The following is a 13,586-nucleotide window of genomic DNA, read 5'->3' as shown; positions in this document are numbered from 1 at the left end:
GAACTACATCCTATAGTGGAGGGAGGGCACTGGCCCTTCCTGGAGAGACCACAAGCAAAGAGCCACCCCTCAGGCTGTAAAGGGACTGGAAGAGAGACACAAGCATCGCACTTCCTTTACATGGCCCGCACCCAAATCCCGTCATTCACTGGTAATAGTGAAGTTTTATATTCCTGGCAAAGTTTAGAAAAAAAGGAGTTACTGCAGCCACAACAGGAGGTGTAATGCATCACTGTACTGGAGTTCTTTAAAGCGAATAATGCCAGAACGTAGGCACCTCACAGACACGCGCTACACCCCTTTGGAAAGTTTACTTACTGTTGGTGTTAGGGTTTGGTGCTCCTTTCAAGGAATTTACAGTTCCGTCAGAAGAAATGAAACTGGATCTGTACTGGCCTTTTAAGGTGATGAATCACAAAAACGAGAGAGGGAGAGGGACCACTGCAGAAAAGGGCAATGGATCTTTGTGGACTAGAGAATGGGGTGGCAGGGGGATGGGGGGATGATTTTTGAAAAAGAATACATCCAATAGGTCTTGAAGATCTCATTTAAAAGTGTGGCTCCCTTATGTCAAAATAAAGGTGAGGCGGGAGGGCACACCAAAGAACCAGAGGGCACTCCAGCAATTCCAGCAGTAAACACAGAAAGAGAGACTGCAGACCGGCAGGACAACAGCCAAGTCTGGGAAGACGGAGATGGTCGATACCGGTGCCCCAAATGAGTTAACTGTTTTAGGGAACCAGCAAGAGAGTTTTTTATTTTAAGGTTTAAAGAGTTGCTTCACACAGCTTGGGAGACTCACAGGTTCTCTTCTGTGGATATCTGCCTACCGTTTGCTAATCTAACAAGTTCTTACAGTCACACACCTACTTCAAGACTTAAGCATTTTATGAGTTCAGTTTAGAGATGGAAGGATTATGGGCTTCTCAGTTATTTGGGGCCTTAAGAGAATAAGGAAAACATTAATACCCCAGTAAAGCAGGATTTGGAATACTCAGGTTCCTTTTGTTCAAACAGGAGGCCAAATACCCTAGAGTCAGGCTGGTGCTATTACACTCAACATCCAACAGAACTGGTTTTTTTTACTCCCTGCCACTTACCCGGCCAACTAAACCCTCCAGGGGCCGAGATAAGGGAAATAGATTATCCAAGGTCTTCTCCAGCTCACAAATTCCTAAACGCTGCATAAACACACACTACATCTTAGAAATCCAACCACACAGACTCTAAAACCCTAAATAACTGAGGCGGTGCTCCTGTTAAGCTTCCAGGATTTCTTAGAATGACAGTGGTTCTCCATCTTCCATAACAAGGGGAAGAGAAGGCCTGGGAGAAAAGAGCTAGGATTTCCACCTAGGCCGGATGTCCTTCACTTCTGCAGACCTGCCAAGCCGAGGCTTCCGTCACCTCCAGAGGAAGAAGGCACATCCTGTGTCCCCAGTCGCTCTCCTAAGACAGACAAGGCATCTACAGACCAGGGTGGTGGTCGAGTCCACACATGAAGGCTGAAGGCAGACTTGGCCTCCACCCTGTGGGAGGAACACACGTTACTTCTTAACCCCCACTGGGTCCAAGTCACCAGAGACCTGCCAATTGCATGGCTGAAAACCAGGAAAACGAAGCGCTCTGACCAGACCCCACCTGAAGAGCCCAAGGAACCAACCTGCATAAGAGGCAAATGATTCAGCTACACAACACGTGGAAAGCACAATAAATCACTCTTGGCAACAAGCAACTCCCCTCAGTGTGCGTGAAAATGCCTCTAGCATTTTGGTTTCAACTGAATAATAATCTTAACCTCAGGAAGAGTTCATGCTCATTGGGCTGAATTCCACCTTTCAGGATCCAGGGAAGTCTGTCGGGCAGAATTCTCTTCACCACCCCGAGGTTCCTACCCTCAGCATTCAGGTCTCCACAACAAGCCAGGCTGTGATTATAAATGATTATTTCCTACATACACAGAGTTTATAAATTGTAAAGCCCCAAAATACCTTTCAATGTAAAATTCCTGTGACGATTTACTGCTTCCTGTTCAGACTGGTGCCTTCATTTTGGCTCCAGGCCTCCATATGGGAGAATTATACCCCGACAACTAATATCTAATTAAAACATAAACCATGTGAGAGGAAAACTCCTGCAAAGGAAGATGCATTTAAGGTTCACTTAGTTGACACCAGCAGCCCCATGACCCCTATAAAGTACTTTAAATACAGGAGAAGCAAACCAGGACACAGGGTATGGGGTTTCCAGTTCTAGACATTAAAAATCAAACAAAACAAAACACACACACGCGCGCGCGCGCGCGCACACACACACACACACACACACACACGAGTTCTTTTATAATCTAGAATGCTGGTCAAGACTTCCCTCAGTGTTGATGCAAGGTGCAAACCTAGCAGGTAAGAAGTCGACTCTGCTCTGTTTCCAAAAGCTCAGCAGGTAAGAATTCAGAGATTAGAAATCCAACTGCCATTCACAGCTGCAGAGTCACAATGAATCGCTACATTCCGCTTACACTCCTCCCTACTGGGAGGCTAGCAAGGTGGGCCTGCACCCAACCACGAGGCAGCACAGGGCTGTGCAACCTAAGCTGCGTGTCCTGGAAAGCCGGAAAGAAGGTATTTCAGAGGCCTAACGCTTACCCACCCTTATCATAGTTCTGAAGGACCAAGTACTGAGCGCTCTAGAAAACAACCCAGACGTAACTAACTCCCTCACCAGAAGTCAAGCAACTCAGGTGAACCCCCCTCTTTGCCGGCCAGGCCCCAGCCCAAGAGCTTCTATGACCTTTAAGTCCGGCCCTCTGTTATATTGCCCCCTTTTCAGTAGCTGTCTTATTTAGAAGTAATGTCTCCATGGAGTCAGGAAATCGTTTCTCCTGCTCAGCACCTGAAACATGCCTGACAGAGTGAGAGCTCAGGAGTTGTGAAAACTGTACAAACTCAGCCTCACACCTCCCATGTACCATTACCCACACTTGGCCTGCCAGTGCCTAACTTCCAGAATGGGTTAAGTGAAGTGCCTGAAATCACTCTAATTCCTGACTGAAATCACAGCTCCTCCCCCAAAACACTCCCCACAGTGACTAATCCAACAGGGCCAGGCGACACCTCACATTCTCAGCAGTAAGCGTGTCAATGTCCTAACACAGGGGCCACACCACCCCTTCTGCCACCACCTAGAGCTCCCTGCAAAAAACAGTGCCCATCTCCCATCTCCGTCCACATGGCCTTACAGGGCCCAAATCCGCGGCCCCTGTTGCAGTCCCTTACCCTCAGATAAACACCAACCAGTTCCATCACAAAATACCCCTTCTGAGTTCTCCCTGTTCTTCTTCCCGAGGAACAAAGTAGCCAAGCATTCAGTCCATTCTACTTTACTGGTCAGCTTAATAAAGGCAGACACAGGAGGAGGCATAGCCACTGATATGGAGTCTAGCAGCCTCATTCTGATGCAAATTCAGCTGCCCAGAGTGTGTGTCTATTCTTGTGAACTGCATTATAGATTTAAAAACAGCTCTTGTCATTTGGAGTTTCCATAAAACCTCTAGGTTAATAGACCATCTAAAACTTGAGAACAATCAGGCTCCCGATGACACACCACCTTTCCTCATTCCCCCAAAATCTCTTACTTGTTTCTCCCCAAGACCAAAAGATGCTTTGCAAACACTGAAATAAATAAAAATAATTGGGTCTGCTGGCTGTAGCGGGGGGGAAAAGAAAATCTTCACATAGATCTAGATTCACTTGGCTATTGACTGCGAAAAATCACTTTCTTTGGCAAATGGAAGACTGAGTAATAAGACCTTTAAAAGTAAAAGTGACAGGGTTTTCTTTGCATTTGTAAAATGTCTACCATTCTTTGAAATAACTTTGAAAATGGCAACAGATCAGGAATTAAACTAGAATGTTTATGGTCATTACATAATCTTTTTATTAAAAGGAAAAATAACAGCATAACCTCATGCTGCCCCAAGTTTTATAACAGACATGTAAGAAAAAGGGGCACAGAAAGTAAACACATGAAGACACTACACACCTTGCAGTAAACAGCACCATCTAACAATTCTACGAAGCCCACAGTCCAGGTTAGAGATATTACAGCCTTGTACATCCTTCCATACCATTGCAACTCCAAGTGTGCTCCAAAGACCACCAGTGCCTTAACCGCTTGGCATCTTGTTAGAAATGCAGCCTCATTTTAAGATCCTCTGGTGATTCCCATGCACATTAAAGTTTCAGAAGCTCTGCTGTACACACTAGTTCCCCATCCTGCCCATTTCACGTCACTTTCTAACCTCCATCACGATACAGGCAAAGGTAAAGAAAGATGAGGTGAAACCCCAAGATGAATACTTCTAACATCCATCTAATTGTTGCCATTTTTACTGTCAGAATACAGAAGTCTATATTAACATATTCTGAGAACTCTTCCCTTTGACGTCTGTTCACTAAACTAAAACAAGCGACCAAAGAGCAAAAGCGAAATCAACAAAAAAGGTAAGACAAGTAGTGGATAGTTCCTTGAATCATTCTTATGTGACATGTCTCAAACCCTCATTCTCTGATTACCCAATTTGGAATGACTTCCCTTTAAAAAGGTGACATCCAGAATTAAACACACATTCCAACATGTGAATAATACTCTAGAACAACAGGACCAACACAGGCAATAAGATCATTTCTATTTCTGTGCACAATCCAAAAGCTGGGATACATTTTAGTAGCCACATTACACAGCAGGACCTCATTAAGCTTGCAGTTAACTATACCCTCCAAGGTGATTTCATTGGCAGGCGGGGGGGATCCTTTTTTGTCCCCCCCACTACAATGCAACAAAACCCAAAGGAAGGCTCCAATCAAACAAAAATCACAGCTCCCAGTTGTAGAATTATTTTTCTGTGATGCTCTCCTGACCTCTAAGGTAAAAAACAAAAACAAAAACCAACACAACAGGCCACAGAGGGTCATGTGTGAATGAGACCATAAACCAAGTTGTCCTCCTTACCCAGGTTTACTGGACAGGACAGAAAAGAAGGTACGGGATTTGCTGGGTGCAGGTTGCTGTGTCTTCCCCACACACACCGTCATGGAGAAGGGCTGGGTTTGTGGACATGGGCGTGGCACGCATGACTGTTTTCAATGTGCTTGAGTGCCCAGCCCAACCTCCACTGACAGCATAAATTCAAATCAACGTTAGTTTAAATAAAGCCCAAAAAGGATCTTAATATAAATAAATTTGCTGACCATTCAAACTGCCCCTCCATGGCCCACACTTCAAAACACTGGGTTATTGATTTAACATGCCCTAACTACACCAAGAGTTCTTCTAATTGACTGTGTCAAAACTGATCAGGTCAGTGATAGAGTAAAGCCATGCCCTCCATTCAGCCACAGGCCTGGGCCAAGCCTTCACGGGCTTCTGCTCTCCAGTGATGGCCAGCTTTTCACCAAGCTGGGCTTCCAATCCTCTTCTGAGCGCTCGGATGCTTTAGTGCAAGGAAACAGGGACGTCCAGGTCAGTCAAGCTTACAAAACAGGTGCCAGGCCGAGGACAATACCCCTGCAGTCATAAGGGAAGTATATAAAAAGCGATAATGATTGCAGTCATCCCTTGTTATCCACGGGGGATTGGCTCCAGGACCCTGCACAGATACGAAAGTCCCAGGAGGCTCAAGTCTGTTATATAAAATGGTTATTGTCTGCATATAACCTACCTACATCCACATCCTTCCTACTGTACACTTTAAATCAGCTCTAGATTACTTGTAATACCTAATACAATGTAAATGCTATTTACATTTTTACTGGCGGGGCAAGTATTTACATATTTGCTGGTGGAGCAAAGTCAAGTTTTGCTTTTTGTATCTTTCTGGAAGATTTTTCCTGAATGTTTCCAATCTGCCATTGGTTGAATCCAGGAATGCGGAACCCACGGATGTGGAGTGCCAACTGTATGACAATGGCAAACGTCTCCTGGGTGCTCGCTGTATACCAGACGTTGGGCTCAACACTTGCTTGCACAGTTAATGCTCGTGATTCTCTGCTCGGCCTCCCCTTCGGACAAGGGCCACACCATGCTTTCTCCCTTTAGTTTAAAAGGGATGGGAAAGGACGGAATCACGAAACTCGTGGTTATCATTCAGAGATGAGTTTCAGGGTCTTGCCCAAAGGCGCCGCGGCTGGAGAGAAGCAGGAGCGCCTCAGGAACCCGCTATGAGTCCGCCGGTCCACTACGGGGCAGGTGCCAGATCAGGAAGCGAAATTCTAAACTCAGAAATTTGTTATTAAAGAGAAAACATCAAAAGGGCAACTCACATTGGCTCCTAAATGAAAGCACCATTAAAATTACTAATTTCAAGGGGTGAATATAAATGTTATATGAAAAACAAACAACTCATGCATCAGCTAGAGCTGGAAACTAATAAGAGGAGAAGGCAGAGGAGAGGAAAGGAAGGAGGGAGGGAGTTCCTCTCACTGGCCTTTACAACCAGCTTCTATAACTGAAAGAATATCAATTCTATGGGCATCTCTCAAAGCATCCTTATGCAATTTCTCTATGTCTCCATTTTTTTTATGGTTTCAAATTCAGGCCATCTTGACTCAAGAGAGGGAAAACGATGAAAAAGCACAGGTTCTAGGGAAGCCCATTTCTGATCAAATTTTAAAAAATATTTTCTAACAATTACAACTATTTTAAAAATGAAATGGGTCCCCCCTGCCCACGGAAGGTAGTGAATTTCCCACTACTTGTGAGCAAACTGCATAAGAGTCTCATCCATCACAGGTAGAGTGACCAGTAACTTATCATCGCAGCCAAGGGCACTGCTAATAATGATGCTGGGACAACTGATAGAAAACTGGGACGTAGGTCAACCAGGGACTAGGCCCCTTCCAGCAGATTTGAATCCATTATTTTAAAAAAAGGTCTTCACTACCACACAGATCATTTTTAACAACATCACCACATAAAATAAAGCCAACATCCACGACATAGTGGGATAAAAGTGTGACACACACCTGCGTTTTTAAGTTGAAATCCAGAACCTCCCACCAATGTTTTAAATTTCAACCTGCGGGGGGTTGGGGGTGGGAGTGGTAACGACACACGGGACAGACGCAGAAGCCACCATGTTCCACGGAAAACACTCCTGCTTCCACAGGGAGGGAGCACAGCACGTCAAATGCTCTTCACAGCCTCCGGTAAGTAAACCAAGCAGATGGGGCTGTGCAGGTTGGGAGAGAAAAGAACATTCAGGTTCACAGGCAGGAAGACCTTCTCCTAACATGAAACCCCCTTATTAAAACTTATACAGGGCTTCCCTGGTGACGCAGTGGTTGGGAATCCGCCTGCCAATTCGACAGGACACAGGTACGAGCCCTGGTCCGGGAAGATCCCACGTGCCGCGGAGCAGCTAGGCCCACACATCACAACTACTGTGCCTGAGCTCTGGAGCCCACAAGCCACAGCTGCTGAGCCCACGTGCTACAACTGCTGAAGCCCGCACGCCTAGAGCCCGTGCTCCGCAACGGGAGAGGCCCGCACACTGCAACGAGGGATGGCCCCCGCTCGCCGCAACTAGAGAAAGCCCGTGCGCAGCAACGAAGACCCAATGCAGCCATAAATAAATAAATAAATAAAATTTATTTTTAAAAAACTTATACAAGTGCTAAGACAAACAATTATGTCTTTAGATTACAGGAGCTACTGGATGAGTTACTAATACCACAATATGCATATATCTCACTTCTGTCAAGGCTCTGGAAATGGAGGGATTTGTGACTTTCCACTTCCTTTTCTTAAAAAAATGAAGTGTGATGTCCAATTCCAGTGCTAAATTCCACCCTGGGTTGGATTAACAGAAAATGCCAAATGGCAAGGCGGGGTATGGGGCGGGGAATTGATGGCTGCAAAGAGATGACCAGTAAGAAAAGCAAATTTAAAAGACTTGCTCCAGGAGGGAGGTGGGGAGAATGAATTCATAGCCCTTTCCTCCTTCCAGGGAAAAACGTCTGGAAAACTCTACATGAATGCCTTTTATTTTCTAGAGCACAAGTTTTGCATATACCTGCTATTAAATAATCCTACTTAAGGCAATTGGTTGCTGTCTGAAATATCAGCCTCTTCCATCAGCAGTCTGAGAGAACAACAAAAGCATCGGAAATAATAATAGTAATTTGTTGGGGATGTTGATTCTTGGCACAGACTCCATACAAACGAGGATTTACAGAGCTAGAGAGAGAGGGAGAATACTGAAGGATAAAGTGAGAGAGAGGTACAACTTAGGCTAAAACTACTGTTTCTTCCCCTTTTAACAAAATATTTTCTCCATTGGAGATCGACTCAGTTTCTCAAATCGACTTGACGCTAATCCATTTTTTTAAATTCCATAAAATGGTTCACCTGTCAATACTCAAACATCAAAGAGAAATCGGGGAATATTCACACCTAGAAATTAGATAAGTGGCCAGGAAGCCACTGACTTACTGAACTTGTGACTGATGTTCCTTTGCCTTGGTTTTACATTAAAAGCACTTCAAGCAGCAAATTTCCTCCGACAGACATGCTTCCCAGGATAAAGCAAACGGTCTGAAAATGCTTATGCAAGGAGAGTTTTACTTCTTCCAAACTCCCATTAAATAATGTGTACTTATCTTTGATTACCGCCTATTTAAAAAAAAAAAAGCTACAGCTGAAATTGGATTAAGAACTTCTGCTGAAAACGGTTTATTGCATAACACAACTCTGACAGCCCGAATCTCCGGCCACCAACTGAGCCTTTATAAAAATCTGCTGGGCAGCTGCCAAGTCAGCCCTTTTGCCTCTGAGCCTGTCCAACACCGCCGTTGTCAAGGCAGCAGCAGCACGGGCTGCGCCGGCGCACGTTCACTGTTAAACAGGGCAGTCAGGGACCAGCAGTGAGGGCCACGCAACACAGCACTCAACCCCCTGCAATTCTTGGTCTGACAGTTTGTTGTTTCAACATAATCAAAAAGGACTCAAGATCTAGAGTAGCATTATCTCCAAGAATCCAGCAGAAGAAAGACTGGCAATCTACCTTCAGAATGAGGGCGAAATTAAGTCAAATTACAATACTTGACCGATATCTTAGAAAAAGAAATCAGAATGAGGGACAATCCAGTATCAGCAACGCCAACGTGTGGCTCCAAAATGGCCTCATTTGGGAATAAATTATTAACAAGTAGGTTCCCAAAAGAATTCTGACTGATTTGGATCTTTTAATCACTACAGCTTTTTCATGTTAATAAGAACACCCACCCCAAATCCCCCAAATGGCATATTCTAAGCTGAACTATCCAATACTGTAGTCTCCAGCCACAGAAAATGAAGTTCCTTAAGTTGTCGTGGACACGCTTCAAGAACTCGACAGCCATGTGTGTCCCAAAATGGACAGGTCAGCTAAAGAATGTTTCCATCATCATTGCAGTAGAGCAACGCTTATAATTAATTGGACAGGGTTCCAACAGACTGTATTCCTTGCTCGTGCATTTCATTACGTCCCTGAGACTCTTCAAAACACGTACCTTTATGTTCTACTCAGGAACAGGAAAATTCTGGAATATGAGACTACCTTGCACAAGAAAGCCAGAGTCTAAAGTAGGTAAGAACAGATATCCACCCATACAACTCTCAGGAAAGTGGTTCCAATTTGCTCTGCTACATGTGGCCTTTCAGATTTGCAGGGAATATACATGAAATTCAGGGGATGAAATCTAAAATTCTTGTCTACAAGGAAGCCCTGAAGATGCACACTGCTTTAACATGCCTTCAAATCATTTTCTAAGGAATTCCCCTACAAAATTCATCCTCTGGATTAAAAACAGACAAAAACTAGCACCCCACCAGCCAGTCTCTCAGCACCAATAGGGTGACGCCTCCTGCCAGGGCCAGTCAAAGTTATCGGCCTATGAGCTGTGGTGAAGGCTTAGGGCAATTTTTACACTCCTGTTTCTTCCCCCAGGCCCTGGGACACTGCTGGGTCACTTTAGGGGCTCTGTCAATACCTGACTGACTTGCTGGCTTTTTTGGCTCATCAAGGACCTCCATCTGGAAATAAGCATATAAGTGTCCATACATTCACAGGGGACTGGTTGGTCATGCTACATTGTAAAACCATTAAGGGCTTGCGGGGGCGGGGGGGGATTTTATGAAAAATTTCAATTATAGTAAAGTACACAAATAAACTTTGTCCTTGAATTTAACATAAATTGACAACGCATCACGTTTGTCCTTTCCCACTTTTTCTCATATCCTCCAGCGGTCCCCAGAGTTAAGGACCACCCTGGGATTGGTTTGCACCCTGTCATTACAGGCATGGGTCTCCAGAAATAATTTTAATGCCTGTCACCCCTCCAAACAGTGTTTCCCACTAATAGAGAATGCAGGTCACTGTGTAGCAAGCCACATACCACTTGTTTCTCATGCATTCTGTCCTCTACATTTTACAACTAGCCAGTGAAGCAGCATCACACAAACGTCTCCAAATCATGCACATGAGGTTATGAGGTTAACACAGACAGCATCCTGACTAGCCTGTGTGACTCCAGAGGACCCGCCACGTGGTATTTTTCATCTTCGTGCTCCCAACTAGATGAGTCTAGTATACAGCAGGCATTCAAAAATACTTCACTAGAATAAACACATATTAACAGGGGTAAGAGAGACCTGGATTCCAGTTCTGGAATTCTCTATTTACTGATGTACAAACAAATGACCAAGGGAGTGGCTCTCAACTTGAGCGCTTGTGAGCAACAACTCCGGAGCTTAATAAAGCACACACTGTGGCTGCCACCCACAGAGCTCCCCCAGGTGATGTTGATGCTGCTGGTCAGGGAACACACTTTGGGAACCGCAAGTGTACACAGCCTTGCAAGGGACCTGACTCCCACCTCGCCTTTGCATGAAAACTGTTCTCACTGACATGAAACACATTATAATTGCTAAATCCAATGCAATTTATTGGTAACCTGACTCTCTCCTGGTTTTCCTATTTCCTCTCCCCCACTACCTTCAACTCTGATTCCTCTGCCCTTCCCAATCTCTGATTATGATCTAAATAATAATTGCAATGCATTACTTTCTAGAACCATCAATCCAAGGGGCTCTTTCCCCTACTCAAAAGCTCTGTATAGCTCCCCAATGGCTACTACAGGGGGAATTTCCAAATTTCTTAGCATGGCCTACAAAATTATCATCAACCCAACTTACCGTAGAGGTTTTAAGTCCTTCCCCCTCTAGAGCTTCCAACACCACTACCCCCCAACAGACAAGGGGTGAGCATCTCAAGTAGAAACAATAGCTCTCATCCTTGCATCCCCATCTCAAGACAGATTATCAGGAAACAGGAGAACTGGTGTATTAACTAAAAATTGATCATGACTTCAACAATAACTCAACAGTAAACAAAGAACAGACTCTCTAGGGACTTCCCTGGTGGTGCAGTGGTTAAGAATCTGCCTGCCAATGCAGGGGACACGGGTTCGAGCCCTGGTCCGGGAAGATCCCACATGCTGCAGAGCAACTAAGACCATGCGCCATAACTACTGAGCCTGCGTGCCACAACTGCTGAAGCCCACGAACCTAGAGCCCATGCCCCGCAACAAGAGAAACTACCACAATGAGAAGCCTGCACACCACAACAAAGAGTAGCCCCCGCTCGCTGCAACTAGAGAAAGCCCACACGCAACAACCAAGACCCAATACAGCCATACGTACATACATATATACATACATACGTACACAGGAAAAAAAGATTTTCTAAATACACAAAGATAAAGGTCCAACCTCAAATCTCTTTCACATCAATACTTTAGTACCAAGAAATATATAAACACTCAATTAGGCTCAATTTACCAAGTATGTCTGTTTCAGTATTTTCCCACAGCTTTCAGTTTTCATAATGCATAGAATGCATGATCTCTGTGACCAGGACACTTAGTACAAGATGCCAATTTTATTCAAACTGAGATATTTCCTACCAGTTAAGCCAGTTCCTAGTCCAATGACAAGGTTTAACCATATTACTATTTCACAATGGTTTGCAAAGATCACAATTATTTCTGCCACCTAAACAAAACTGGAAACCTTTGCTGGCTCCTGTGTCCAAGCCAGTTCTAGCATTGCTCCTTTCATGCAAAATGAGATTTCCTGCCGTTTCTTCAGCTCCATAAAACAGTCTCATAGACCAGTGAATGATTCAATGAAAAGATTTACGCTTACCTATAGATGGACAAAGCTCCTCCAAAGTCATGAGGGCGGACCCCCCCAAAAGGGGACATGGCATATGTGCAGTCTCATTTTCAAGCAAAGCTGTTAGGGAAAGCAAATATGGCCTTCTAGAAGCAACGTCATGGTCCTTCCTATGCTGACATTTCACAGTGGTAAGAGAAACAAAACTCATGTTGTGAGCACAGTGGATGTTAAGCAGAAGTTTCCTATTTACACTTCAGGTAATGTGTGTGAAAGAATAAAGCAGAAGTGGGGAGATGACAATTTTACTCTAAATGGGAAACCATGGGAGAGTTCTGAGCAAAGAAGTAACAGAATTTGTTTTACATTTGTAAAAACTTGCACAGGCTGCTGGGTTAAGAATAAACCAGCTTAGGGGGTGATGAAGGAAGGTTGTGACAACTGCCTACACAAGAAGTGAGAACCCAGGAGGCAGCGAGAGGCTGTGAGGACTGGTTACATTCTGGAAACACTTAGAAGGCAAGAAAAACTGGGTGCTGATGATCTATGTGACCAGGACCCTTAGTACAAGTACCCGTGAGAAAAGAAGAGTGAAAGATCAACCCCAAAATTATTCATCTCCGGACATTTCCTTTCCTTTCTGGAGGAAAAAAGGGCACTTCTGAAAAGAGTGCTCTGAAGCAGACAGAAGGGAGAGAGGAACCAAGAGTTTAGTTTTTAGACATGCTGAGTTGGAGCTGTCCATACAGACCCTAGAGGAGAGGTCAAAGTTCAGGCCACGTGTCAAAGCTGGAGATCTGAATATAGCTGCTGGTTCAACATCCAACCTAGACTCTGACATCAGGTACTTTATCAAAGGTTCACCTCTTCATTGCAAGCTAAGGGTGAAGTCAGGTAAAGGCTGGCTGACCCAGACAAGTCATTTTATGGCTAAAAGGGTTTTCAGAGACTTAGGGAAAATGAGGCTTTCAAATAAAGAGTGAAGGCAGAGGTGTGAACATGGAAGGAAGAAAAGGAATGTTTCACATGCTCCAGAGGCATTCTAGAAACATCTACATTGGATGCAGCCCTAAATTAAGTTCAATAATATGGCAGAGGAGACCTCAGAAATCCATTGCTCAGCTCAGGCCGTATTGTAGCCCAACGGCTGCAGCTGGTAAGAAAGTTCTATGTAGCCACGTGAAGTCCTAAATCACTCACACACAAATCCAGACACCCCTTCTTATATTTAGCTTCACGTGCAAATGAGAAAAATGAGGACATCCACCCCTAGGCAGACAGAGGCAGGCCTGAGGCCCAAAACCTGCTCACAGGATACCCTGTACGGCAACAGAGACTATGCAGACAAGTTTTCAAACGGACACAAATCAGAA

The 13,586-nt window shown here is 44.6% G+C and overlaps 1 protein-coding gene across 25 annotated transcripts in view; it reads right to left on the bottom strand.

Annotated features, from left to right (window-relative positions):
- Window positions 1–13,586, bottom strand: part of JARID2 (jumonji and AT-rich interaction domain containing 2) — a 243,443-nt gene that overhangs the window by 128,364 nt on the left and 101,493 nt on the right. For 2 of the 25 annotated variants that reach the window (XM_089918361.1, XM_089918375.1), the window contains one exon: window positions 7,023–7,228. The exons of 22 other annotated variants lie outside the window; for them this stretch is intronic. The gene's annotated coding sequence lies outside the window, so the exon portion shown is untranslated. Of the gene's footprint in view, window positions 1–318; window positions 1,975–7,022; window positions 7,229–13,586 lie in introns of those variants that run through there. One more of the 25 variants, XM_089918366.1, reaches the window with a different exon arrangement.

The sequence above is a fragment of the Delphinapterus leucas genome, chromosome 10 (assembly GCF_059928025.1).
Source record: "Delphinapterus leucas isolate spDelLeu-1000000601 "Yukka" chromosome 10, BTC_Dleu_Yukka2, whole genome shotgun sequence".
Taxonomy (NCBI): domain Eukaryota; kingdom Metazoa; phylum Chordata; class Mammalia; order Artiodactyla; family Monodontidae; genus Delphinapterus; species Delphinapterus leucas.
Note: the sequence above shows the minus strand (reverse complement) of the source record. Positions and strands in the feature narration are given on the sequence as shown.